Genomic DNA, 25,943 nt, shown 5'->3' on the forward strand with positions numbered 1-25,943 from the left:
TGAAAAATGCCTATTGTTGGGTTTCATACCAAAAAAAATTGTTTTCGCTCCGCCCTTGGTGACTTGACTTAAAGGCCAAGTGATATGAGAGAACCCCAACACGAAACTGCAGTAGAAATTGGCAAGACCCAAAAAGTTGCGAAGCTCTGTTAGAGTGGTTGGGGCTGGCCAATACCGAATGACTTGTATCTTGGCTAGGTCCACATGTACACCCTTCTCATCATTGATGTACCCTAGATATTGAGCTTAGGTCAAGCCAAAAGTACATTTCACCAAGTTAGCACACAGCTTGTGTTTTCGCAGGGTTTGAAGGACCTATAGAATATGGTGGATGCGCTCTTCCCAACTCTGGTTGAAGATATGTGTTATCTAAATACACCATCATGAATGTATTGGTGAAGGGCTGCAAGATGTCATCCATCAGTCTCATGAAGGTTGCAGGGGCATTCGTCAATCCGAATGGCATGACCAACCATTCATAAAGGCCCTCCTTGGATTTGAAGGTAGTCTTCCACACATCAGGTGGTTCGATAAGCACCTGGTGATAACCTAACTTCAATTCAATATTACTGAAATATTTGGCGCCCTTGAGCTGGTCCAGAAGGTCATTAATCCATGGGATTGGGTACCTATTATGGACAGGGATCTTGTTCAGTGCCCGATAGTCAATACAAAGTCTCTAGATTCCATCCTTCTTTTGTACCAATACAATCAGGCTCCCACGAGATGATGAACTTGGCCTGATGTGCCCTTTCTGCAATACTTCTTAAATCTTCCTCTTGATCTCATCATTCTCCATAATAGAGCATTGATAGATCGGTCCATTGGGCAGAAGTGCGCCTGGGGTCAGATTGATGAACTGCTTGACTTAACAGTGTAGAGGTACCCCTGTAGGTGAGGCGAAAATATCCCTGTACTCCTCCACGACCTTATCCATTTGTTGTTGTTGTGCAGAGGAGCCCTACTTGGAAGCCATGGCCACTATTGAGAAATTGCAACAAGAAATTCCAGTTTAATTTGTCCTTGAATTAAATTGAGAATTAAAATCGAATTGTATTCTCATAGCAACCTGTAAATAGTTAATTAAGTTTAATTAATTTAATTAACTTAGGAATTTCAAGTTGCAAGTATTTCTGAAGTCATGTATATGCTCTCCCTAAGTTTTAGGGGTCCATTTTGAGTTTAAATTGAGTTGGAAATTAGATCGCTCAGTTTAATGAGTTAAGTTCAATTAAAATAGTTATAAATTGTTTTTGGAACTAATAGAAGACTAACAATTAGTTGGTGCACTCATTGATCCACTATTTATACTCTAGTTAACTAAGGATTCCCTCATGAGAAACTCATGCATGTCAGCTTAGAGAAAGACCCAGTTGAGACTAGAGTGCAAGGATAGTGTACTATCAGTGGTATTATTTACTGGAGTGTACATATCATGCATGCATCAAAGATTGATCCTATGTTTGGATTGTACATTTTTGGAGCATGAATTCCCTTTAAATATGGGCTATTCATCCTAGGAATTACACAATATATTAGGAGCTTGGAGCACTGCAAAATTGGCTAAGTGTTGGCCATGAGCTAGCTTGTGACCTGAAAGAGTTGAGCATACTTGTGCGGAATTGTTCTAGTGAGAACAAGCTTTGTATCTTCACTCATATTTTTGATATATGTAATACAGATAGTGGGGTTTTGAGTAGTGGCTTTCCCTAGATACATCTTGTTTTATGTGCCATTGATTTATCTTCTTCTTGTTCTTATTTTTTTCATCGATCTATTGGCTTCCGCTGGTTGAAAGCAGAAGTAGATTCTTGTCATGTGCTTTAGTAAATCGCATGAGCTTGGGAATCTACAGGATTTTCTATGGCAACAACCTTCTTCTTTCACTAAGGGAAAATCATAAGGAAAACAAATTTCCTGCTCTAGGAAATGATCTTACTGCATTGCTTTGCAGTTATTAAAGGGATATCAGTAGGCGAGGTTACCTCCAGTATCTTATACAACTTATTGGCCAAAGTAATAATCATAGAGCAAGGTCTAGGCTCATATACAACATGTTTCTTCCACAAGTATGGTTTTCCTAACAATACATCACAAACTTCAAGAGGAGAAACATCACACAGTACCTCATCTGTGAAGGGCTTGATGTTGTAGGGAAGGTGACACTGCTCGCTGACGCAGAGATCGTGTCCTTGGTGAAGACACCCGATGGTGTACAGTTGTGGATGTGTTGTAGTCTTTAGGCCCAGCTATTTCATGACCTCTACTGAAATAAGGTTCTTCTGGCTCCCATTATCAAAAATGAACTGTAGCAAAGAACCCTTCACTCACATTTGTGAGTGGAAGAGGTGTTCCCCCTCCGTTGGATCTTCAAGCTTAATCTTCTAGATCTTGGTGGTGGCCATGGTGGCACTGGGCTCCGCATCAATGATATGCTCCCCTTTTTCATTCCCCTTATCGAGTTCTGATTCAGATTCAGAACATACGTATGATTCGGAGGCCTTCAGCTCGGCCACCAGTGACTTCTTGGCCCGACACTCATTTGTGTTGTGAGTGGAGCTCTTATGGAACTCACACCATTTTCCCATGTCCTTCTTTGTCTTCGTGGTGTTGTTCTTTTCTTACGACTTCAGCAGGCTATCCTGGGTGGCCTCACCTTTCCTCTGTGGTTTGTGGGTACCTTTTCCTTGCGTTGGATTTTGAGATCCAAATTCCTTCTTCTTCTATTTAAACTTCTGCTCAATTTTGACAGCGTATCTGTACGTCATGTCGAACGAGGAAATGTACAGGAAATCCATCTCGTCCTAGATGTACTTATGTAGATAACCACAATGCTTGAGTACCAAATGACGCTCAGTATCCTTGATACCTAGCTTCGTCCGAAGGGTATGGAAAATATTTGTGAACTTTGGCACATCTTGGTCCCTTCCCTACTGTAGTGTGGTCCACTTTATGTATTTATCTTCATAGCTACCAACAGGGTAATATTTTCCCTTGATGGCGTCTTGGAAAGAATCCCAAGTGGGTGCAACTGAAAACAATGAGGATTCACTCTTGTCCTTTTGTTCATAGTAGGTTTCCCACCAGTCCTTGATGTGTGGGGCGGATTTCAGAAGTGCAAAAGTAATCTTTTCCTTATTGGAAAAGTCATGAACTGAAAAATATCCTTCCAACAGATTTAACCATTTATCTACAATGTTTGCATCTATCAGGCCCTTAAATATGGGAATATCGAAGTTAACTTGTACCTTAAAAGTAGTGGTGCTTCGAGAGTGGCTGCTAGATGAAGATGCATCGCCTATGGGTAGCCTTCAAAGGATCTGGGAAAAGTTATCCATCATCATGTTCCTCTGTCGCTCGAGGGCTTCCTCGAGCAACATTTTGAAAGGATCTCCTGCCCCCTCGTCTTTCTTTTCTTTTGCCATGTGAGGTTGTCAAGGTTTGTGAGGCTGATCCTGCAACGGTTCAATCAGATTGAGCCCTAACTCCTTATACCCTGACCTTGTTGGGGACATTGAAATAAAAATAAAGAAAGAGCAGACTGATCTAACACCATTGATCTGAACTTAAACAAGAATTCAACAAATTATAGAAATAATCATAAATACAGAGATGCAGCAGAAAAACACTTCATTTCATTGATAGAAAAATATTGAACTACGCTTACAAACAGAATGGAAATGAGATAGCTCGGACAATGGTAGTTTATCTCTGAGAAGATATGTGGCAGCTACATGCCAACTGAACTATGTTACAATGAGGCTCAAGGGCCTATTTATTATTGAAAAACATGAGAAAACCATAAACAACCAAAAACATAACCCCAGGATATGTAAAACCAAGATTTTGCTGGCCACATTGGGGTTATTTTGGAAGCCAACTTCCCGGGTTCATAGCTTCCTGCAGTGAACCTCAAAAAAATGTCGTTTAGGGGGTCAAAGTTACTCTGGAAGTTCAGGACCAGAAAAAATGCTAAAAATAGTAAATGTTGAAATAAACAAGGAAATAGATGAAATTGACTTGAGGGTCTAGGTGGAATAGGTGGGTGTCCACCAATATCCACCTGGATCAAATCCATCAATAAACTAGACCATCCTTCCATATGCTCTCTTCTTACTCCCAAATTCTACACTTTATATCTACTTTTGTTGCACCACCAAAACATAACATAAACTTTTGTGTGATGACAATATACAAGATCAACTTATTATAAAAATAGAGAGATGCAAAATAATGAAATCAAATCTCATTGATCAAGCTGCTTGGACAACCAATACATTATATAGGCACACGTAGACAACCTCTAATACAATCTAAATCAAAAAAATTTGGATCAACAACTCACAACAAAAACTACGAAAACACAACTCATGACAGATAGACTCAAACACTAACTACAAGAACACAACTTCTCAACTCTATCTGGACATATCATTTATACATTATTCCAACATCCCCCCTTAATGGATAAATGGATTTTTAACAATTCCTTGTTGTTGTCTACATATTTCCAAGTTCATCTTTCCAAGAGGCTTGGTAAAAATGTCAGCTACATTCTCACTTGTATTACAATAGACTAAATGAATCTCATTTGATTGTATCTTTTCTCTTACAAAATGATGTTTGACTTCAATAAGTTTTGTTCTGGCATGATGAATTGGATTATTTTCTAGCTTCATGGAACTCTAATTGTCACATTTGATGTGTGTTGTTCCTCTTTGTTTTTCTCCAACATCTTCAAGAATCCTCCTTAACCAAATAGCTTCACAAGTTGCATTGGTCAAGGATTTATATTCATCTTCTGTGGACGACACAGAAATAGTTGGTTGTTTCTTGCTACTCCATGATATGATCCCTGATCCTACATTGAATGCATATCCAGAGGTCGATCTTCTACCATCAGGATTTCCAACCTAATCTGAATCAGAAAAATATTCCAACTCAACATCAAATTCATGTGTACAAAATACAAAAATAAAGTGTTCCCCTTAGATATCTAAGGACTTTCTTTGTTGCTTTCCAATGGATTTCACAAGGCTTAGCCATAAACTGACTAAGGATGCTGATAGAATACGCTATATCTAGCCTAGTAGTGGTGAGGTAGTTCAAAATTCCCACCAATTGTCGATAAAAGTTCTATTCACTTATTTAGATCCATCATCACTGTACAACTTGGAATTATATTCCAAAGGAGTAGACATTGGTTTTCATTCAAACAAATGGAATATTTCAAGGATTGTCTTTGAATATTTGCTTTTTGTGATGATTGTCTTAGTATATTCCCTCCAAATTTCAAGACCCAAACAATAATGCAATTCAGTGAGATCCTTCATTTCAAATACCTGTGACAAATGCATTTTAATTTCTTCAATCAACCTGAATGCACTTCTTATTATGATAAGATCATCAACACATAAAGATATCAAGGAAATATTCCCATCTTCATCTCTCTTGATGTACAATTTAGGATCACTTTTTCTTCTCACAAAACCTTTTTCATAAAAGAATGAAACAATATTCACATACCAATATCTTGGTGCTTGTTTCAAACCATACAAAGCTTTCTTTAACCTGTAAATAAGATGCTTCTATCCCTTCTTTACAAAGCCTTCAAGCTGAACCAAATAAACTTCTTTTTTTAATTCACCATTCAAGAAATAATATTTGACATCTAACTGGTGCATTTTCCAATTTTGTTTTGTAGCTAATGCTATCATGATTCTAATTGTATTCAGTGTAGCTACAGGTGCAAAAGTATCTTCTTAATCAATGCCTTCTTTTTGTGAATAGCCTTTTGCAACCAATCTAGCTTTATACTTATCAATACTACCATCAACATTAAACTTTGGTTTGAACAACCATTTGCATCCTATGGGGACTTTATCTTTCAGAAATTCTATCAATTCCCATGTGTCATTCTTCGTTATAGAGTTGTATTCTTCATTCATTGCATCTCTTAATTCTTTATATTCTTTAGCTTCTTCATAAATTGAGGTTTCTATAACATTCATTACATGAGGCATCAATGCATAATATTTATACCTTATAGGTGGTTTAATTTGACGTGATGACCTCCTTAGAGTTTTACTGCTTTCATCCTTATTTCTACTTTATGGAGTCTCTTGTTCTCTTCTTGGAGTGTTGTGACTGTTGGATGCTACCTGCTCTTGAACCTGTACATGTTCTTGTACTTATTCTTGTTCCTATTCAAAACTTGCCTCTATTTTGACATAATCATCAATATCATGCCATACACCTGTGTTATTCATTTTATCACCTTCATCTACATTTTCTTGAAACACCACATCCCTACTTGCAAGAAGTGTATGTGAATTAGAATCAAACAACTTGTATGCCTTTTAATCATCACAATAGCCAATGAATGTGCACTTAATTTATTTTTCATCAAGTTTTCTTCTTTCATCTTTTGGAATATGTGCAAATGCCTTGCATCCAAAGACTATTAAATGATTCACTTTTGGTTTCTATCCATAAAATGCTTCAAAAGGTGTTTTTAGATCTAAACTTTTGGTTGGACTCCTATTTTTCAAATAAACAGCAGTATTAATGGCTTAAGCCCAAAAACCATTAGAGATAATTTTACCTTGAAGCATGCTTCATGCACATTCCACTAGTGTTCTATTTTTCCTCTCAGCAACTCCATTTTGCTGAGGTGTATGAGGCACTGTAAATTGTTGCAGAATCCCATGACTTTTGAAATATTGATTAAAAGCTCTTGATTTGTATTCTCCCCCTGATCAAATATGAGAATTTTGATGTATTTCCCAGTTTGTTTTTCCACCATGTTTTTGAATTCCTTAAAGTACTCAAAAACATCACTTTTCTTTCTTATGAAATAGACCCAAGTGTATCTAGATCTATCATCAACAAAATAAGAAAGTACAATTCTCTTCCAAGATATCTAGTTTGCATAGGTCCACATACATCAATATGAATTAATTCAAGTATTTCTCTTTGCCTTTTTTCTTCATGTACAAGAAATTCCTCTCTATGTTTCTTTCCATGTGCACATGCTTCACATTCAACATGATTATTCTTCATAACAGGAATACCTTCAACCATTGTTTTTCTTTGAAGTAACATTAAATCATTGTGATTTAAATGCCCATACCTTTGATGCCATAACTTTTATATTGACATTGTTGTAGATGTCAATGCTTGATGCCCTGTCCTAGTCACATCGAGCTTATATAAGCCCGCAACTCTGGTACTTGTGGCAATAACCTTGTAGAGATCCTAGATATCTTTAACAACACACTGTGATTTGACAAATTCCACCTTTAGACCTTGATCAGAAATAGTAGAAACAAAAATTTTATTCTTTTTATACCAGGAACGTACATCACATCATGGATCTGTCTCTCTTTTCCATTAGGTAACATCACACATATTATTCCATAACCTTTAACTTTAAGGGATTTGTTATCTCCTAGATAAACACATGTTCCATCAATGTTCTCATGATATTCATCAAACCAATCCTTATTACAAGACATATGGAGTGATGCACTAGAATCAATGAACCAAGCATTCACATCATCAGTCTCAACTGACAATGCAACATCCGAAACAAACAATTTGAGATTTTTAAATCCATCATTTATTGAGGTGTCTTTGTCCACAAAATTCCCATTATGCCTTTTGTTTCTCTGTTTAGACTCGTTATATTTTCTTTTATAACAAACTTTAGCATGATGTCCAAGTTTGCCACAATAATAAAAATCATCGTTTCTTTTATCATGAAATGGAAATTTAGATTGTTCCATACCTTTCTGATTTTCTTGAAACTTTCCTCCTTTTCTTTTGTCACGTGGCTTGCCTTTGTATGGTTGTTTACCCTTGGCTACCAATGCCAAATCTAAATTGTTTGAGCCCATATTGAAATTCTTCGTCCTCTCTTCCTCTTGTAGAAGAATACTTTCCAATTCATCAAAAGTAGGAGGCTTCTCTCTAGCTGAAAGACTTGAAACAAAAATTTGATAATCTTGCACTAAGCCATTTAATGTGATGGTGACCAAGTCAGTATTGGACACCTTTTCACCAATGTCTCCTAACTTATCACTTATCTCTTTGACATGGGAAATGAAATTTCTTATACTTTCATTAGCCTCCATTTTAATTGACAAAAGCTTGGTCCTCAAGAACAAAATATGGTTGGTATTAGATGTTTCATACAATATTTTTAGAACATCCCATGTTCCTTTAGATGTTTTGCAATCCCTAATATGAGGAATGATGTTGTCCTTAAATGAAATTCGTAGCAACACCTTTGCTTTTGTTTCCCTCTTTTCCCAATCTGGAATGGTTGGAGCAGCAGTGGGTTTGGGCTCCGCCCCACTCACTATGGGCCACAAATTATTTCCCTCTAAAATTGTTAATAGCCTGAATTTCCAATTTGCATAATTTCCTCCATCTAGTCTTGTGAACTCCTTGAGATAAGTTTCAGCGAAAAAAATGACATGATAACAAAAAAAATGCAACTAAGTCCACCCGATTTGCACCCAAATCCACCAAATCTACACCCAAATTCACTAGATCCAAAACCAAATGCACAGGATCTAAAAAAACAAGACTTAATCTTGCTTCAAATAAAAAACAAAGCCAAAAAATACTCCTTATTTCTTCTTTTCACCCAACACAATTTATGCTCCCAAAAAAACTTTCAAATAAATTCTTTCACCCAAACAAAAAAAAACACCCAACACCTTTTTAACTCTCTTCATTAAAAATAACTATAAAATTAATTTTCACCAATAGATAAAAACAAATTTTTCACCCTACTTTTGTTTTCACCAAATTTTTAACTCCTTATGCCTCCATCCCTCATCCGCAATTTTCTCTCAAAATAAAAAATAAAACAAATTTAAATGTGTGAATACGTGATAAGAATTCACATCTTTGACCGGGCTGCCAATTTACTTCTCCATGAGAAATTAACTTCAAGCTTATGGCTTGGCTTGATTTAAAAAATTAAATCATACCTTTCAACTTAGACAGCACCGTGGCACGAATGATGGTGAATAAATTATTCAATTTCCAGTTAATTGTAATCCACACCCTCTAGCACGATGATTTACGCAATGTGACTTCGGCCAATAGACTCCACACAGTTATTATGGTTGTGGCGGCTATATACTTCCACAAGCTTCTTACTTACGAAGATTGTAGTTATATATAAACACAACGATTACAGACAACATCATTCAACAATATTCCTCAACCAAATAACATAAAGAATTTGGGAGCAACATCGTAACAACAAGATCTCATAACCCTCTATTTCACAATCCTCATAGATCTGGCCCTCTTTCTCAGATCTGAGGCTTTACTAGATCTTCCTTTCTGGCTCTGATACCATATTAGAAAAACATAAAGATGCACAAGAATGAAATCAAATCTCATTCATAAAAATGCTTGGACAACCATTACATTATATAGGCACAAATAGACAATCTCTAAGATAATCTGGATCCAAATAATTTGGATCACCAACTCACAACACAAACTACAAAGACACAACTCATAACAGATAGACTCAAACACTAACTATGAGAACACAACTCGTCAACTCTATCTAAACATATCATTTCTACATTATTACAATACAACTAACTACCATAGTTAATGTTTATCATATTCATATAAAAATATTTCACCATTCAAACTATCATGTTGAGGCGGTTAAGAAAATTTTGATTTGATTTTGCATGAAATGTGCTTGCACACTGAATAACTTGTTGCATTACATATATATGAATAGAGTTAGAAATATCTATAGATTATTATATTAACCTTGCATCTTACGCGAAATCAAGGATTCAAAGCTTCAAGACCGAAACTTACACCAAATTGAGAAAAACTCGAAGCTTCAAGCTTCAATCTTACGCTAAATCAAGAAAGATTCGAAGCTTGAAGCTTACGGAAAATCAAGAAGGATTTGAACCTTAAGCTTTAATATTCTCCAATGCAAGAAGGATTTGAAGCTTTACGCTTGTGCCAAACCTAGAAAGAATCGAAGCCTTATTCTTGAAGGTCACGGTAAATTTAGAAGTATTCAAAGCTTGGATCTTGTTTCAGTTAAAGGAGCTTCACACAGGCCCATGATTTTCCAGCAGGGTAAGGGCTACTCTACATTGTAAATCAAATAGGTTAAATTTAGATTACCGACCAATCCATAACATAGCGTTTTTTACAATGCAATCCATTGAGGAATTTTGTGAAGGTCAAGGTCAATCGAATTGAAATTACTTTAAGCGTAGTTTTGGAATTAACTTTATTTTATACTAGGAGGAAATACCTAAACGAAGTTATGTGAGATAATTGTAATGCTTTGAAACAATGCCATATTGTGTATGTGATGGAATTGGTCGAAATTCAGGTTAACAGAGCCCACATTATGCACACACTATTGAATTTTGACTTGGCCTTTCTAGAATGTGTAAGGTGCCAATGATATACGAAGGAAAATTTTTCACTAAGGTACCTGATACTAGAATTAGATTATTAACAGAGTAAATAAACGAAAGTAAATGGTTAGATTTTCAATGAGGGCCACATAGTCTTGAGTGGGGAATTGTCATAAGGTTTGTTTGCATAAGAAAGGGCATAGTCTTGAGTTAGCCCAAGGTCTCACTCCTGGTGGGCTCCAGTATTGTAGCAATAATGCTACAACTCCTGGGGCTTCCTGTCTCTCATTTTATCAACCCGGTAGTTCGTACAAACTTGGAAGCGACGGTGCCATATGCACAAGTACTAGCTCTTGTCGCAGCTGTCACTTGGTCAGCTGGCACAAGTCCGCTAGGGCTCAAGCCAACTTCTATAGGCTCTCAGAAGAAGCTTTCTAATTGATGGACGAAAGCTAATCTCAAAGGAAAGCTATTCTACTTGACAAAAATGAACTGAAAGCAAATCAAAGCATGTAAACCTAGGAAACCCTAATTCAACTAGTCTGACCTCTACAATGCATGGAATGTGAATGCAACTTCTACCAATGCTGTCACTACCTCTGATAAATGAAAATGCATCATTCTAAACTACTTGCATCATGAAAGTTATGTTTTTGTATTTTCTTTTAAGTGTGTGTGTGATGATGGTGATCTTGAGCTAACTAGGGTTTGGTTGTGCAGATGGGATGGAGAAGGAAGGAAGGCGTGGGATAGGTTGGGGAGGCTAGGAGAGGTCCCTAGGGATCCTTAGCACCCATCCACAGAGGTTCCTCGCATTCAGATGCTCAGCAACCGAGAGAGTGGCCTCCTACAGGATGGCTGTGGAGAATCCTACAGGATACTCTGTTTTCTACAGGATGTCTAGAAATGGCTACAGGATGACCTACCGTGAGTGGTTGGAGTGATGGAGGGATGATGAAATGGTAGAGGGAGATGTGGAAGGTAAGGATGAGGCTGGTGATGGCTTTAGAAGTGAAAGACTAGGATGGGAAGTGAGTGTAGGAAGGAGGATGGAAGGTGAAGGGCTATGTCAACGAAAGGCTAGAGAATGGAAACACGTGAGGAATGAAAGACTTGGTGAGGTAACAGAGCGGAGCAGGGGTTAAAGAGATGTCTGCATGCGTGATCAAGATGGAGGACAAAGTGATGGAACGAGAGAGAGAGAGAGAGCAGTGTAAGTGAAACAAATGATTATGACTGTTACTTAACCAAAAATGCATCAACCTAAACTACTTGTGCTTGTAAATTCAATGAGCAGCAATCGAAATGTGAAAGAGAACGTGCATGAAGCTGTGGTAAGGAAGTGTGGTGCCTGTGTGAATCATGTAAAAGCATCTAACTTAACGTGTCTGTGTTGGCAGCAATCATGGAATCAAGAAATGTGTATTTTTGGTGGTTAATCATGGACTTCACTCCAATCCCAGATGAGACGGCAGTGAGCTTTAACAACCTTTTTGTTGGAGCTCCAATCGATTATATTTATCCTCTGCTACACTAAGCAAATGGAAACAAATTCACTATAAGCAATCTCCTATCTAACTCATGAAAAAGACCAACTCATCAACCTGTAATTCGAATTGCATGTGTAAATGGAAAGCTCACAATGCTGAAATGAAATGGAAATAACACTACAGCAGAGGGGATCTATGGCTCTCAGGTTGGGCCCTAACCTGAGAGCTATAGTCTCCTTAAGAAAAACTCAGAACTAGATCACAAACTGCCTTCTTTATTCATAACTGATATCATGCCAAATTGGCTTACAAAAAGGAACGAAAACTGAACTGTGCTCCAAAATTACAATAGCAATACGAGAGGTTCAACAACCTATCTAAGGCTAAAGCCTTCATACTTATACAAAAACGATGATCCAACAAGTGGCCTACATTTTAGGAGCTCGGCTGTCCAACTAGAGTCTAACTGCTGATCCTGTAGGATGGTCATAATTGCTGTTCCTGTAGAGCAGTTTATAACTGTTGTTCCTGTAGAACAGCTGGCCGTTTTTTAAGCTCGGAGGGGAGATGGATTAGAGCTCGGAGTTCTTGATGGGAATCACGAGGGATGTCCCTAGAACCGTGGACATCCTCTCCCAAAACCCGCAGTGCCACCTCGTTGTCTCCTTAACTCCTTTTTCGTTGTCTTTTGCTCCCTTTTTAATGCCAAAACCTGTAATCAAAATGCATCAGTCACGTAGAGAGAGTGCCTACCCTTCTTCCTACAAACAACATGAATAAACTAAGAAATGCATGCATAAGCAATAAAAATGAATGGTTTGAGCAAGAAGAATAGGCCAAAATGAGCCCAAATTGTACCAAAATTGGGGCTCATCATCACCCCCCAGCTGAACCATTTGCTCATCCTTGAGCAACCTTGCTCCTGCTTCTCGTCCTTGGCTGAGGACTCGGGACCGGAACAGGCTCTTTCTTTTCTGCTTTTGATGGCCCTGCCTTCTCTGCCCCTGGTGGTAATGAAGGTGACGCTTCCTTCCCCTTTTCCATTTCCTTGAGTCGGGCTTCGGAAGGTGACTGGCCTATCTTTCGAGTCCAGGAGGTTATTTTTGGGCTCCCCTTTTCTGGGGTGGCTGATGTTTTAAAGGGGGTCCTTGGACTGGGTGAAGTAGGTACATCCCCTGAAGTGGTTTGGCTGCTGGGTGGAGGCTGTGGCTTGCCCGTGGTCATCCTTTTGCTCCTCCTGACTTCAGGTGGTAGAGGGGTCTCCCTCTCCCTTTTCTCTTTCGGTTTTGGAGGTGTGCTGAGGGCAGCCAGTGCCACTGCTGCCTCCTTCTCAAGAATGCCAGCCTTCTCTTTCTTGCGATTTGCCCTCTCGGAGCTCCTTGTAGAAGGCCTCTCCTTTTTAGATTTCGGGCTTCTTGTGGAAGACCCTGCTTCCGGGCTTCCGGTAGAAGACTCTTTCTTTGTCTTCGGACTCTCTATAGGAGGTTGTTTCTCAATGACCTTCGGGCCTCTTGTAGAAGCCCCTCTTTCCAATCTTGGGCTTCTTGTAGAAGCCCCTGTCTCTGTCTTCGGGCTTCCTGTAGAAACCCGGGGTTGCACTTTCGGGCTTCCTGTAGAAGCCTCTTTCTCCGTTTTTGGGCCTCCTGTAGAAGCCTGTCCTCCAATGATTTTCGGGCTTCCTGTAGAAGCCTTGGTTGTTGCTCTTGGGCTTCCTGTAGAAGCCTGCTCCTTACTGATCTTCGGGCTTCCTGTAGAAGCCTTTGTCTTTGTTTTCGGGCTTCCTGTAGAAGCCTGTTTTTGTGTTCTCGGGCTTCCTGTAGAAGCCTGTGCTTGCGTTCCTGTAGATGCAACTTCCGCCACCTTTTCTTTCTTGGCTGCATGGATTTTGCTTTTGGCTTTGCCTGCAGGAGCTGACGAGGTGCTTGGGCCGGCAGGGACCACCTCAGTTTTGACTGCCTTGCTTTTCAACCTCTGTTCCCTTGCTGACAGGATGGGGGTGTCTTCTTTTGCTTTGTCATCCTTTCCCTCCTCCTTTTCTTTTCGTTCTTTCTTCTGTGATGGAGTCGGGGTCTTTTTGCTTTTCCCTTTCTTACTCTCGGCTACGGGCTCTTCTTCTTCACCGCTAGAGGACCCCGTCTCTCCAAGCAACATTTTTATGTCCCCTTCTCTTGTTAAGTTCCTAAATGATTCCCATGCGAGGGGGACTTTATATGAGTGGAGAGCGTCCTCCACAAGTAATTTTATCAGCCCATGATGGGCTATCTGATCAGGGATTCCATCCTTGAGCTTTGTAGAGCACTCTATCAAGGACTGCAGTAAAAAGTAAGGAATGCTCAGCCTCTGTGCTGCAGGGAGGTCAATCTAGTGTCGTAGTTCATTGAGCAGCCTGAAGTGATACGCATATATGATGCCGTAACAACCCTCACAGGTGATATATTTCATAATTTGAAAACTGACTTCGTGCCACGGTGGTGACAGGCTGGTCCTTTTCACCCCATTCTTGTCCTCTGTGAATGATTCTTCAGGTGGGAAGAACTCCTTCTTTGCTTGCTGGCTCTGCTTCCGCTCTTCTTTATCCCACGGCAGACCCAGGGGCAGTTCCGTGACTCGACTTATGTGCTCTGGGGTGAGTTGGAGGTTGAGGCCTCGGAAGCTTACCGTGGCCAGTGTCAGGGATTTAGGCTTCAAGGCCTGCAAGAATTCCTCGGCTACTTCATCATCGTAGCCTCGTAGCTTATCACAAAAAGGCATCCATTGTGCCCTAGTGAAGAGCTCAACCACTGCTGGGTTTCTCCTTAATTTGGCGGGATCTGTGGGTTCTCGCCTGATAAACCCACCAGGCATGACGAACACAGTGGTTTTGGCAAAAGGCGGTAGATACAAAGGAAATTCGGTCTTATAGACAGAGTATGCAATGAATTCACAAAACCACAGTCTAATTATGCTGCTATCCTGTAGAAGCGATAGTATAGGCACGGTAATCCAATATCTTTTATGACCAGACTGTGAATAATAACCTTGCCACCTTTGAAAGCCAATTGCGGAAGGAGTTTCAGGGTTACCTCTTTTCCGCCACCTTTTTTACGTGAAGACTTCACCTTCCTGTAGATACTGCTTTCCTGTAGATACTGCTTCCTGTAGAAACTGTTCCTGTAGGAGCAGTGCGCAGACTTCGGAGGGAGCTATAGTTGGACAGCGGTCGAGAGGTGCCTTACCAGCGTTCAGGTAGCCGAGAGCTTGGCGTATCAACATGCAGAGGTAATCAGAGGAGCCACTCGAGTCTTGAAGTGAGGTTGATGGATATACACGCTCAATCGAGCCGATTAGATTTTGAATCGGCGCAGCTCGTGGCGCGGGGGGTGAGTTTTCCCCGCCGGACCGTTGGGTGACGTCACCCATCATCCGCCTGCACATTCGCTTGCTGCCGCATTCATTCCCACAGATCTGCCGCCGCCCTTTTCGGTTAAACTCGTTTCACGGTTGACGGGACTGATCTTCACGTGCGTGCTGCGTGTGTCCTTTGTTGTGGCTGCCACCTCATCATCCTACTATCCCTTTACTAGCCGATGTGGCCAGTCAACTGGCCTTACGGCCGCTCAACCATTCACCTTTATGCCATGCAAAACAAATCAAAGCAATATCCATGCGATTTGATGGAGAGAAGGATTAGAACACTTACCTGCGCGCGTCTGCATATGATTTTCAGGTTTTTGGACGACGGATCTACCTGCTGCATGTAGCTTACACAATCCGGAGGCTCGTGGTCACGGGATGCTGGCGCTGTGGTGGACGTTCTGGTCGCATGCGCCCGCGTTTCGCTTGCAGATGGTTGGGCGATGAATAGCATCCACTCCTGCAGGTTTGACTGCTACAGGATTCCCGTGGGAGCCTTGCAACAGTCTCACCTCCTGGGGTGCATGCTGCATGCTGGCGGTTCTGGCTTCTCGATCACGACCCCAGCGCTTCTGATGCACAACGTGGATGTGGTATGGCTCTCGGTGCTTGGTTTTTTTTTTCTTTGACCGACGTTTGTTCACGAGAACTCATTGCTTTGTTGTGCTGCTGCAGGGATCTTGTTTGCATGGCGACGAGGATGGTCGAGCAAGATAATAGCAATGTTCATGGGTGCCATCAGTGGCATGCATGCATTCAATCCATTCCTCAGTCACTAGATCTTCATTTAAAACACATTTCGGCCGTTGCAACCTTCTACAGGAAGTTTCCTGTAGAACACAGAGCTTCCTGTAGAAATTTTGCACTTTCCTGTAGAAGATCTGCGTCTTCCTGTAGGAAGACTGTCTGTTCCTGTAGAAAACTGTATCTTCCTGTAGAAGATCCAAATCATGATGAAAATTGCACATACCTTGAAAAGCATTGTTATTCTTGGAGGAGGTGTTGATGACATCCTTTGATAGCATGATGAAGGCCCCTGGCTTGGAGTGGAGAGGCTTCTTCTCCTCCATAGAACGTCTGCATGCAAAACTTTTATTGTGCTTATTGTTTTTTTTTCTCTTTTTTTTTTTTGAAAAGATAGCAGGGGCGCCCTAGAGAGTTTTTCACCCTTGCTACCTGCCCTGAGCGCCTCAGGGAGGTTTTCACTCAAGGATCCTTTTTTCTTGAACTTTCTTTTTTTTTTTTGAAAGACAATAGGAGCGCCTCAATGAGGTTTTCACTCCTACTGCCTGCCTTGGGCGCCTCAGAGAGGTTTTCACCCAAGGATCTTTATTAATTTTTTCCTTTTTTTTCTTTTTTTTTTCCTTTTTTTTTTCTTTTTTTTTTCTTTTTTCTTCTTTCAGGGCATGCCCAAAATGGAGGCAGAACCCTTCTCTATGACCAAAACAGACTTCTCCATAGTGCTGATAAACTCTTGTCTTGAGGGAGGCTTCCTGTAGATCTTCAATCGGTGCCCATTGACAAGCATGGGAATGGCTTCCTCATCAATGGTTCGAATGAGGACAGATCCATTGTCATGGCACTGCTCCACTACATATGGCCCTAGCCATCTGGTTCTCAACTTCCCCTTGAAATCTTTGAATCTGGAGTCATACAACAAAGCCCAATCTCCCGGCTGAAATTGCTTGTCATGGAGATGTTGGTCATGCCACACCTTCCTCTGAAGTTGAACTACTTCTGAGTGAAGGAGGGCCTGCATGCGGTGCTCATCCAGTCCATTCAGCTGCAACAACCTTTCTTGCTGTGCATGGCTGAGATCTAAGTCCAGCTGAGCTGCCATCCTCAAAGTGTTATACTCAAACTCAATGGACAGCAAAGCTTTCTTCCCATAGACCAGCTCATAAGGTGTGAAGCCGGTGGTGGTCTTCCAAGTGGTGTTGTAAGCCCAGGTGGCTTCAACCAGGCGATCTGCCCAGTCCTTTCTGCTGCTGCTCACCACTTTGGTCAAGATCCCCTCTAATGCTCTATTGGTGACCTCCACCTGCCCATTTGCTTGAGGATGATAGGGAGTGGAGGTTCTATGCTTGATCTTGTGATGAGCTAGGAGATCTTCAACCAAGTGGGAGGTGAACTGGCTCCCTTGATTGGTGACCAGCTCTCTTGGATAGCCAAACTTATAGAAGATGTTCTCTCTCAAGAACTCGGCCACTTTTTCTTCTGTTGCTGCTTTGATGGCTTTGGTCTCTGCCCACTTCGTCAGGTAGTCAGTGCATACAATGATGTAGGATCTTTGCCTCGTAGAGGGATTGATTGGACCCACAAAGTCCATGCCCCACTTCTCAAATGGCTCAAGAGTCACTTGAGGTTGGAGAGGCATCTCATCCCTTTGGGTCGGTTTTCCCATTCTTTGGCATTGGTCGCACTGGCTGACATATCTTCTGACATCTTGATGCAGTGTGGGCCAATAGTAGCCTGCCTGCAGAATCTTGAAGGCAGTTCTCTTTGCTGCAAAGTGTCCTCCACAAGGCCCATCATGACAGGTGAGGAGGATGTCAAAGACTTCCTCTTCCCTTACACAACGCCTTAAGATCTGATCGGGGCCAAGCTTGAACAGGTTGCCCCCAATCCATGTAAATGAGGCACTCTTTCTGATGATTTTGCTCTTCTCTTTTGAAGAGAGCTGCGGAGGGAACTGAGCTGAAACAAGGTAGTTTGCTATATCAGCAAACCATGGAGAGAGTACTGATATAGCAAACAGATGCTCATCAGGCATCTGATCATCCACCGTCCCATCTTCATCTGCAGACAAATCCAATCTAGACAAGAAGTCAGCAACAACATTTTCTCTCCCTGGTTTATCAACAATGGTTAGATCAAACTGCTGCAATAAAAGTAACCATCTAATAATACGAGCATTCACATCTGGTTTATTCATCAAGTATCTAATAGCAGCATGGTCAGTATGTACAAAAGTCTGGTAACCTGTAATATAATGACGGAACTTGTTCAGTGCATGGACCACAGCTAAGAATTCCTTCTCGGTTACAGTGTAGTTCAGCTCGGCCTTGGACAAGTTTTTGCTAACGAAGTAAATGGCATATGGAAGTTTTTCCTCAACTTGTCCTAACGCTGCACCTATGGCTTTGTTTGAGGCATCAGTGTGGATGTGGAAAGGTAGGGCCCAATTTGGACCTCTCAAGATTGGTGCAGACACCAACTTGTCCTTTATCTCATTCAAACTCTTCTGACAATCGTCAGTCCACTTAAACTCCACATCTTTTACCAACAGACCAAACAATGGTGAGGCTAACTTGCTGAAGTCCTTAATGAATCTCCGGTAGTATCCTGCTAATCCCAAGAAACTCCGGACATCCCTTACTTTTTGAGGAGGTGGAACCCTTTTGATGAGAGCAATTTTGTTGGGATCCACCTGTAATCCTTGGGAAGAAATAGTATGGCCTAGCACGGTCCCCTCAGTCATTAGGAATTCACATTTTTCAGGACTAAGGGACAAGTTCATCTCAGTGCACTTGGTTAGGACCTTTCCCAAGTTGGACAATGCTTCCTGGAAGTTGGCCCCATAAGGGGTAAAGTCATCCATGTATATTTCCACTGCATCATGGACCAACTCCGAGAAGATGCTTAAGACAGCTCTCTGAAAAGTAGCAGGAGCATTGCATAGCCCAAAGGGAAGGACTCTGTAGGCAAAGGTACCCCAAGGACAGGTGAAGGTGGTCTTATCTTGGTCTTCCGGGCTGATTTGGATTTGATTGTACCCGCTAAACCCATCCAGGAAAGAGAAGAACTTCTTTCCTGCCAATCCATCCAACACTTGATCTATGAAGGACAGGGGGAAATGGTCTTTCTTGGTAGCTTTGTTCAGCTCACGGTAATCTACACAGATCCTCCACTTCCCATTCTTCTTGGGAACCAACACTAGAGGGGACACCCATTCACTATCTGAGATGGGGTAGATGAATCCGGCATCCAACAGTTTTTGCAACTCTTCCTTAACAATGTCCTTAAGGGCTGGATTCATCCTCCTCTGGGGTTGCCTAACTGGTTTACAATCCTCTTTGATGTATATATGATGGGTACAGACCGAGGGATGGACTCCTTTCATTTCCTTATAGCTCCAAGCAAAGGCATCTAAGTGGCTGGCCAATAGGCTACACAACTCCTTCTCCTGGGAATGAGATAGGGAGGAGCTGATCTTTAATGCTCTCTCAGGGCCAAACTCCACACTTTTGATTCTGGGAGTGACAGGGTCGGTTGTACAGAGGTCCACTGAGGTGCTAGCTTGGGCATCCTCCACCAACTCCTCTAAAGATAGTGCACTGGAAGGTGGATTCTGGATCAGGGTCTCAATCAAATCATCCTCGGTAGGAGGGTCTCTTCTATTGGCTTCTATGGTACACAGAGGTGCTGAATACACCTCGTCTTCTTCTCCTTCTTCCAACCAGAGTGGTAAATCATGCTCTAAAGAAGGTTGGGCAGGAGGGTATAGGACAAGTTGCTTGGACATGGGACCATTCTTGATGGTCATGTTTCCTGCCCGACAACTTATGTAAGCATCTGCAGTAGCTAACCAAGGCCTTCCCAAGATGAGAGGGTATCCAGTAAGCTTGGCCTTTGGTTGCAGAACCAGAAAGTCTGCAGGGTATTCCCAAGAATCAATAGAGACCAAGACATCCTCCACAATCCCTTCGGGAGTCACGGTGGAGCGATCTGCTAATTGCAGTACTGTCGAGGTCTTCCTCAAGGAACCCTGAAGATTGAGTTTAAGCATGGTATCTCTGGTCATCACATTGATGGCTGCCCCCAGATCAATCAAGGTGTGGGGGATAATGGTGCCATTGATGTGAACATCTACTACAGGGCTTCCAGGATCTAGGTACTTTGGGCAGATGACTTGTCCTAGCATAAGGTCAGACAGTTGTCCTATGACATTGATAGTTGAGGCATCTTTCTTCCGTCTGCCTGGGTGCTTGAAACACTTCTCCTTAACCAGCTTGTTATATATAGGCACATCCTTGATGGCTTGGAGAAGTGGGATTTTTACACACAACTGCTTGAGCTCACCCAAAAGCTCATCTTCTTCTGGGTTAGGTTGTGTGGTGACTGTTAGTCTCTCAGGAAAGGGTGGAATAGGCTTTGGTTCACTCTCCTGATGGTTTTCCTCATCCTCTGGGGGAGGAGGTTGGCGATCTGGAAGAGTCTTTCCAGATCTAAGATTGATCTCCTGGATCTCCACAGCATAGGTAGGGCATGAGGTCTCCCCAGTATATACCTGCTGAGCCTGTCTATTGTTGGGGTTCGGGTTCGGTTGAGCAGGCATCTGAGGTTGCCTAGGAGGAGCAGGAGGTAAAGGCTGAGGTTGGACTGGTGGTGGAGGCAAAATGGCAGGAGGGGTGTTGTATTGGGGCCTCCACCCCGACTGAGGAGCACTCCATTGAGGCTGCAACTGGGTATGTGAGGGATATGGATGAGAGGGAGGTTGAGTAGGATACTGAGGTGGATAAGACCATGGAGGAGGCATGGACCAAGAAGGATGAGCAGGGGGACCCCAGGAAGGCATAGGAGTCGATTGGTTGGGGTTGTAATAAGCTTGAGATGCCCCTTTCATCCCCTGCTGATAAGGTCTAGATCCTTGAGGCCTCCTTTGATTGATGAAGTAGAGAGGTTCAGTGGGGGCTTCAGTCCCTTGGTACATGGCTTTAAACCCAGGTAAGGTGGGACACTGATTGGTAGGATGGTCCTCCTCACAAACAAAACACACTTCAACCGAATGCAATGGGCATTCGTTCTTAGGGTGTCTTCTGGTGCACCTAGGACAGAAGATAGCCAAGGCTCTCTCAGCTTCTTCTTTCTTCTACTGGATCCTGAATGTGTCCAGCTGCATGGCAATGGTCTGTCTCACCTCACTCTTAAGATCTTCTAATTGGTTTGTAAACTCATGTTTGGAGAAAGGGACACCAGTGGAGAGGAGATTTCCTCTACCTCTTTTCCTAGCTGCCCTAGAATGATTTCGGAACACAGTCTTGATGTCTTCATAAGGCAGTTGGTAAATGTCCCCCCCAGCTAACATGTGAAGGGTGTCTAACAGATCTTCAGGGACTCCTCGGAGTAGAACCAACTTGAGGGATTCAGGGTCAAGTGTGCACCTGGCCCGTTTATAGCTAAGTTGGAACCTCTCCTCATAATCCTCTAGAGACTCATCATTCCCCATGGTCATTCGAAAGATCTCTCCCTTAGTTTCCTTGGACCTACAATAATCCCTATACTTGGTATTGAAGGCTTGTTGCATCTGAGCCCAAGTAGCTATGCTATTCCCAGGTAATCCCATGAACCAGCGCAGGGCTGCATCCTTAAGGGTGGAAGGGAAAAGCTTCAGCTTTTGCTCATCTTCAGTATAGTCATAGGTTCTACAAAGGACAGCAAACTCAAATAAGAAGGTATCAGGATCCTCAGTGGTCAGTCCATGGAAGTGAGGCAAAGCAGAGGGGCTAATGTTTTTCATTCTCATCTCTCCATTGGTCTCTCGGATGGGGAAAGCTCCTTCTATTCTCTCATCTTCTCTCCTATCATCAGCCATGGCTACAGATGGAGTGGTCTCTAACTCTTCTTCTTCTATAGGGTCTTGATGTATCTTCGGATGTTCACCTATAGGTTCCTCTAGGTCACGGTCACCAAAGAAGAGTGAAGGGTGACTCAGTGATGTGGTGGGGGTGTTTGGTAGGAATTTGCCTGATCTATCACGGTTCCTACGAGGCATGAAATGGAAAGGACTTTTTCTTTTGTTTTGAGTGCTTTTGCTTTTTCTTTGGTACCTGCAAAACTTGAAACAAAGTGATCTACAACTAACTATATTGCTCAAATGAAATTGCAAAATTGGAAAGCTAATCTAGGAAAGCAGGAAATATTAATCTAGGAAAGCAGGAAATGCTAATCTAGGAAAGCAAGAAAGGCTAAGCTACTTTTGCAAAAAGGGAAATGAAGTAAACTACTGAGTAGAAGTAAGAGTATGGAAGTAGAAGAAAAGCAACAATTACTAATACTCTGACGCTTCCCCGGCAACGGCGCCAAAAAGATGGTGGGCTCCAGTATTGTAGCAATAATGCTACAACTCCTGGGGCTTCCTGTCTCTCATTTTATCAACCTGATAGTTCGCACAAACTTGGAAGCGACGGTGCCATATGCACAAGTACTAGCTCTTGTCACAGCTGTCACTTGGTCAGCTGGCACAAGTCCGCTAGGGCTCAAGCCAACTTCTATAGGCTCTCAGAAGAAGCTTGCTAATTGATGGACGAAAGCTAATCTCAAAGGAAAGCTATTCTACTTGACAAAAATGAACTGAAAGCAAATCAAAGCATGTAAACCTAGGAAACCCTAATTCAACTAGTCTGACCTCTACAATGCATGGAATGTGAATACTTCTACCAATGCTGTCACTACCTCTGATAAATGAAAATGCATCATTCTAAACTACTTGCATCATGAAAGTTATGTTTTTGTATTTTCTTTTAAGTGTGTGTGTGATGATGGTGATCTTGAGCTAACTAGGGTTTGGTTGTGCAGATGGGATGGAGAAGGAAGGAAGGCGTGGGATAGGTTGGGGAGGCTAGGAGAGGTCCCTAGGGATCCTTAGCACCCATCCACAGAGGTTCCTCGCATTCAGATGCTCAGCAACCGAGAGAGTGGCCTCCTACAGGATGGCTGTGGAGAATCCTACAGGATACTCTGTTTTCTACAGGATGTCTAGAAATGGCTACAGGATGACCTACCGTGAGTGGTTGGAGTGATGGAGGGATGATGAAATGGTAGAGGGAGATGTGGAAGGTAGGGATGAGGCTAGTGATGGCTTTAGAAGTGAAAGACTAGGATGGGAAGTGAGTGTAGGAAGGAGGATGGAAGGTGAAGGGCTATGTCAACGAAAGGCTAGAGAATGGAAACACGTGAGGAATGAAAGACTTGGTGAGGTAACAGAGCGGAGCAGGGGTCAAAGAGATGTCTGCATGTGTGATCAAGATGGAGGACAAAGTGATGGAACGAGAGAGAGAGAGCAGTGTAAGTGAAACAAATGATTATGACTGTTACTTAACCAAAAATGCATCAACCTAAACTACTTGTGCTTGTAAATTCAATGAGCAGCAATCGAAATGTGAAAGAGAACGTGCATGAAGCTGTGGTAAGGAAGTGTGGTGCCTGTGTGAATCATGGAAAAGCATCTAACTTAACGTGTCTGTGTTGGCAGCAATCATGGAATCAAGAAATGTGTATTTTTGGTGGTTAATCATGGACTTCACTCCAATCCCAGATGAGACGGCAGTGAGCCTTAACAACCTTTTTGTTGGAGCTCCAATCGATTATATTTATCCTCTGCTGCACTAAGCAAATGGAAACAAATTCACTATAAGCAATCTCCTATCTAACTCATGAAAACGACCAACTCATCAACCTGTAATTCGAATTGCATGTGTAAATGGAAAGCTCACAATGCTGAAATGAAATGGAAATAACACTACAGCAGAGGGGATCTATGGCTCTCAGGTTGGGCCCTAACCTGAGAGCTATAGTCTCCTTAAGAAAAACTCAGAACTAGATCACAAACTGCCTTCTTTATTCATAACTGATATCATGCCAAATTGGCTTACAAAAAGGAACGAAAACTGAACTGTGCTCCAAAATTACAATAGCAATACGGGAGGTTCAACAACCTATCTAAGGCTAAAGCCTTCATACTTATACAAAAACGATGATCCAACAAGTGGCCTACATTTTAGGAGCTCGACTGTCCAACTAGAGTCTAACTGCTGATCCTGTAGGCTGGTCATAATTGTTGTTCCTGTAGAGCAGTTTATAACTGTTGTTCCTGTAGAACAGCTGGCCGTTTTTTAAGCTTGGAGGGGAGATGGATTAGAGCTCGGAGTTCTTGATGGGAATCACGAGGGATGTCCCTAGAACCGTGGACATCCTCTCCCAAAACCCGCAGTGCCACCTCGTTGTCTCCTTAACTCCTTTTTCGTTGTCTTTTGCTCCCTTTTTAATGCCAAAACCTGTAATCAAAATGCATCAGTCACGTAGAGAGAGTGCCTACCCTTCTTCCTACAAACAACATGAATAAACTAAGAAGTGCATGCATAAGCAATAAAAATGAATGGTTTGAGCAAGAAGAATAGGCCAAAATGAGCCCAAATTGTACCAAAATTGGGGCTCATCAACTCCCAAGCCTTGAGCTATTCTCTAAATAATAATCAGGTAGGTAAGGTCATGGTTCTAAGCTCTTCTCATACAAGTAAGGTCTCAGCATCAAAATATGTTCAAGAAGGTGACATCTTGGTCATGATTGTAAAGACTCCCATTTTTAGGTATTGGTATTTAGTCTTGTATATTGGTCAACTATGCATGATCAAATTACAAGATGTATTAGTGTGACAATGAATAAAGATGATGATAATTTGTGTTATCTAACTTTCTAAAAAGTATTTATAAATAACACCACTGGAATATCTTATTCGTGAGCACTTTTATTAATTGATGAGATGCATCATAACTAGCATGGATACTAATGTTGATTGGTGCAAGATCATAACATGATTACAATGTATTGATGGACCAATGGTTGACATGCAATTCCTAAATGAACAGCACCATTTTGGAAATCTAATCGAATCTTTGCAGTAACCATAAATTATGTATTTTTCGTGGACCCACTTGAGTTGCAGGTTCACACAAATTTAATCGTAAACTATGACGAGCATACTATGTGACACATGTCATGTGAATATTTAAAAAATACATATGGGTTGTATTTCATAGAAATTCACCTTGTACGGGAGTGTGGAGTTCTGCACAATTAATAATGAATTATCAGTTTTGAACAGTTTTGTGAACTAAACACTTTGAAAAGTGAACCTCCTTGAACATAAAACTTCGACGATCACGTTTCCCAGGGTAACTCCAAGCTAACCTGTTGATGGTTTTGGACTCGCCAACATTCATGGGGATCTCCCGAGTAAGAAGTGCCAACTAGACCTCGGGCCATTTGGAGCAGGAGTCCCAGCAGTGGGTGGTAATGTAGTGCCTTGACTGCAATAGTGCGCAGAGATAAGTATGATGACTTTGGTTGGAAGAAAGTGTGTGACCTTGCAGCGATTCAAGTGAGATTCATGGGGGTTCTAACACACAAGGGAAAAGGAAGTGTGTCCCTCAAAATCCTGTAATAGTACGTAGCCTAAAAGGAACACACGAGTAGAATAACATCACAAGCTAGAAGCAGAATAGTCCACAACCCAAAGTGGTGAGTTAATCCAACAACACGCCTTCAACCAGATTCATACAATTCCAAATGAAATAGTTCATAAGCAAATGCGTAAGTTAAACGACATACGTTGCTAAAGTAACCAGAAGAGTCGAACTACAATAACAACATATGCATGAAAACGTGTTGGCTCAGTTATATTATTAATAAGTGAAAGTTCCATCCATACATACACCATTTACAACCACTAGCCCCAACAATGGAACATTACAGTCAACACCACCTACTCCTCCAAAGAAGTGTACTCTCTCTATGTTGTGGAGAAGCCAAGGCTCGTCACAATACTCCCAAGCCTTCTCTAAGCCTAAGCCT

The sequence above is a fragment of the Pinus tabuliformis genome, chromosome 6 (assembly GCF_031772625.1).
Source record: "Pinus tabuliformis cultivar Carrire ecotype Pingquan chromosome 6, CPIR1, whole genome shotgun sequence".
NCBI lineage: Eukaryota > Viridiplantae > Streptophyta > Pinopsida > Pinales > Pinaceae > Pinus > Pinus tabuliformis.